This window comes from Carassius gibelio, chromosome A21 (genome assembly GCF_023724105.1).
Source record: "Carassius gibelio isolate Cgi1373 ecotype wild population from Czech Republic chromosome A21, carGib1.2-hapl.c, whole genome shotgun sequence".
Taxonomy (NCBI): domain Eukaryota; kingdom Metazoa; phylum Chordata; class Actinopteri; order Cypriniformes; family Cyprinidae; genus Carassius; species Carassius gibelio.
Window position 1 is genome coordinate 23,514,330 of NC_068391.1, and position 4,486 is coordinate 23,518,815.

At 35.6% G+C, this 4,486-nt stretch overlaps 1 long non-coding RNA gene across 1 annotated transcript; it reads right to left on the reverse strand.

The window, feature by feature from the left end:
- Window positions 1-454: 454 nt before the first annotated feature.
- On the reverse strand, window positions 455-3,307 carry LOC127941396 (uncharacterized). Its single transcript, XR_008149010.1, has 4 exons — window positions 1,653-3,307; window positions 1,325-1,416; window positions 968-1,078; window positions 455-870 (listed from the first exon to the last, which is right to left on the reverse strand). It is a non-coding gene; the product is annotated as an uncharacterized LOC127941396 (long non-coding RNA).
- Between the last annotated feature and the right edge of the window lie 1,179 nt (window positions 3,308-4,486).

Here is a 4,486-nt window from a genome sequence, read left to right on the forward strand (position 1 = left end):
GGGGAGCATTTAGCAGGGTTTAAATATCACCCACAATATAGTGCTGGATTTGAGTTAATCTCTTAAACCATAGCTTTAAATGTTACAGTTTGTTAACATATTTCCTATATCAACCTGGTGGATGTCTGCAGTACTTTTAGACCTACATTAAGATACTTAAGTTGAATTTTCTTTTCTGAAATGTTTTTAAAGTGGGCCTCAGTTAGAGTGCGGTTTCTGTAGTTTATATCTGATTTAAGATATACAACTTGCATTTGCAGTTCAAATCAAGCCGCTCTTATATACAGCTCTCCTTAACTGATTTTATATCTGTTTTAAGGTACTGATGTTGCATTTCATTTATAAGTTTCATGTTTTCCAAGAGAACCTTGGTGTAGAGGTTTGCAACTACAGTAGGTATTTGACAATGTTGATTACAATAATAAAAAAAACTTTTAAAAGTCATTGTTTTTATTTTCATGCCAAAGGTGTTTAGTCACATTTACCACATTAGTCTTGTATATAATTATTATTTTTTGTTTAATCTCTGTGTGGGAAGCACTGATCAATTTCACAATAGAATAATGACACCATACAAGACAAAGACAACTTTACAGGATTTTTTTTTTTCTTTTACGTAACTTATAGTCTGATGTTTTGAGCTCCAAAGTGTTATTCAAGAAGCAGCTGCACAAAACTTAACACTGATAAGTAAATATCTTGGCCAAAGTCTCCTGACTGTGAGACTGGACTAATGGTTGCACAGAATATGCACAGAAAAAGTGAATAGTGTTTGATGGGTCAAGAGAGCCACTCTCTTCCAAATTATGTAGAACATCATAATACAAGTTTGAAACAGACATCCACACATCTTTCCATAGCCGTACGACCCTAAATATAAGACACAAAACAACCTTATTTCTTTGTCATTTATGATTCAAAATTCAAAAACAAATTTATTACCAACACTAAAGTAACAAGAAATTACCTTTGATTATGAACGCTCTTCCCCGAAATGAAACTTCCCCTGCCACAGCCCTGAACAGTGAACATCCACCTTGCAATGTCCTCATTTTCTACACCTTGGTCTGCTCTTACCCTACACATTAAGACAATAAATTTAACAAACACTACATAGTAAAGTTTGACAAAACATCTTATGGTGTTGGCTTGAGAAAGCCTGAGCCTAGCCAAAAAGTTAATTATGTTATATCTTTAAGTTTGAACCATTTTAAATGCTTGGTGAGGGTTTTAAGACCATTCATTCATTCAGTCTGTCATACTGTATATATATAGAGAGAGAGATGGATGGATAGGTAGGGTGTACTCAAATGTACATACATACCGTGAAGGAACTGCACGCTTTTCTACTGCCTTGAGGAAGAAACCTAGTGCAGTCTCTGCTTTGTTGTTGGTTGCAGCCTCCAGATACATGACCTCATAAAATAATTTAGGGAAGTTATTGGAATTTTGCACAATTATTCCATGATTGTATCACACAAACAGGAGTCACACCACTAACATTTCTTGAGTAACCATCTAAGCCCCCAAATATTACAAAGCCATATCTGAATTCAAAAGGAAAAACATCTTATGCACACAGGGACCTTTAATAATAGATTAAGATATCTTGCTGTACAACAAGTGACTTGTATAAAAATAATTTAACCTACCTGATCAGCTTGTGGTTGGTGTCCAAATGCATGAGGGACAGAGGGGCCTGAACTGAATATGATCTCCTCACAACATGCCCAAGTTGTGACATTCTAGCAAGGACTTCAGCCGAATCAACTCTATTCATAGAGCTGAAGACTCTGCTCCACTGGACTCGATGACCAAGAGCTTTCAAGTGTCCTCTCATCATTCTGTAGCCTGAGTGTGGTGATGTTGTTTTGATTGCAGCCACAAGATTGTCTAACTCTTCATTAGTCAATTGACTGTATGTTCCTCTCACTGTTATGCCAAACTCTTGCATTCTGCGTTCGTGTTGACATGCCAAGCAGTTTTGAAATGCAAGGTACAGTCAGACCAATTTCAGTCAATCATCTGCTCAGATGCAATGGTTTTGGTATGTCCCATTAGTCCAGCAATTTCATTCAAAATCACTAAAGAGGTACGTCTTGTGTCCAGGCGATTCACAAGTCAAGTCAAGTCACCTTTATTTATATATCGCTTCAAACAAAATACATTGCGTCAAAGCAACTGAACAACATTCATTAGGAAAACAGTGTGTCAATAATGCAAAATGATAGTTAAAGGCAGATCATCATTGAATTCAGTGATGTCATCTCTGTTCAGTTAAATAGTGTCTGTGCATTTATTTGCAATCAAGTCAACGATATTGCTGTAGATGAAGTGACCCCAACTAAGCAAGCCAGAGGCGACAGTGGCAAGGAACCGAAACTCCATCGGTGACAGAATGAAGAAAAAAACCTTGGGAGAAACCAGGCTCAGTTTGGGGGCCAGTTCTCCTCTGACCAGACGAAACAAATAGTTCAATTCCAGGCTGCAGCAAAGTCAGATTGTGCAGAAGTATCATCTGTTTCCTGTGGTCTTGTCCTGGTGGTCCTCTGAGACAAGGTCTTTACAGGGGATCTGTATCTGGGGCTCTAGTTGTCCTGGTCACTGCTGTCTTTCAGGGCAGTAGAGGTCCTTTCTAGGTGCTGATCCACCATCTGGTCTGGATACGTACTGGAACAGGGTGACTGCAGAGACCCTCTAATCTGGATACAGACTGGATCTGGTGGCTACGGTTACCTCGGAATAAGAGAGAAACAGACAAATATTAGCGTAGATGCCATTCTTCTAATGATGTAGCAAGTACATAGGGTGTTATGGGAAGTGTTCCCGGTTCCGGTTTACCTAAATAATGCAGCCTAAAAATCCTTTAACGGATTTGGATAATAAAAGCATATTAGCATGTTATGTGTAAGCCAGGTTAAAGAGATGGGTCTATAATCTAGATTTAAACTGCAAGAGTGTGTATGCCTCCTGAACAATGTTAGATAGGTTATTCCAGAGTTCAGGCGCCAAATAGGAAAAGGATCTGCCGCCCGCAGTTGATTTTGATATTCTAGGTATTTTCAAAATTGGCTGAGTTTTGAGAACGTAGGGGATGTAGAGGATTATAATGTAAAAGGAGCTCATTCAAATACTGAGGTGCTAAGCCATTCAGGGCTTTATAAGTAATAAGCAATATTTTAAAATCTATACGATGTTTGAGGCCTCCTGTAGTCGTGACAAGAGTCTCTATAAAAGCAACCTTGAGACTGCCTGTGAATATAAATTAAATATAAAACTATCAACATAAATTCAAGCAATCAATGAATTCTTTGCACCTAAACCGAAATCCTCAAAACGGGTATAATTCACACACTATATATATCTAATATATATATATATATATATATATATATATATATATATATATATATATATATATATATATATATATATACAGAGCTGGGTAGATTACTTATGAATTGTAATCAGTTCCTAATTACAGATTACATGAAAAAAATTTGTAGTCAGTAATATAATCTCTTAGATTACACATTTTCGGTAACATAATCTGATTACATTTAGATTACATTTGTGCTAACCCTTATTTGAAATCCCATATATTCAGTTAGCCTAATCTTGTACTTTTTTGAAATTATATTTAGAAATATATACATTTAATTCACCAAAAAGAGCCACAATAGCTTCTTTTTCAAGTGCAATGTATGGACAGTTAATACTTATAAAATACTAACACTAATGTACATTGCTGTTGGTGTTTGCTAGTAACACTGAAAAAAAAATCACATCTTATGTTTTTAAATAATATTTATTTATAATAAAGTAAATTTAAAAAAAACAACAATATAGAAAAAAAATAAATTCACAGCAATAATCACTACTTTGTAAGGTCCAGGCACTCGGCCCAAGGAAGGTATCCGGTGCTGGATGAAGGTTTCCTGCGTGTTCTGTCTTTCAGCGCATAGAGTTATTTAATTCAGGTTAAGCTCAAATCTGACTCCATTTTATTATTTAATCTGGCTCCATTTTCTTATGATCTCGAATTTAGGTTGAAATGCAAATTGGTTGTATGCCTTTTTAATTAATATTCTTCTGACATTTGATTATTCTAGTTAACTCTATTTTTATATTAACTCATTCATTCGGGTGCACATGTTGCTAAAAAGGATACAATGTAATCTACTAGTCAATAATTACAGAGTAAAACAGAATAGAATCAACATGTAACAATTTATTAACAGTCAGGTATATATGTATTTTGCCAATTACACATCCAATTGAAACACATCAAATCATATCAATACAAAACATCAAATTCTCAAAGATGAATCTAAAAGTAAAATATGCATACCTGACCTTAGAAAATACATAGTATGAAGTGAAGAGACACACAACACACTTCGGGCTTTCTGGCTACAGAAATCGCACTGATCCTTTTGCTGCAATCCTTTAAATACCTCAGACCAAGACAAACATCCCCCGAGAT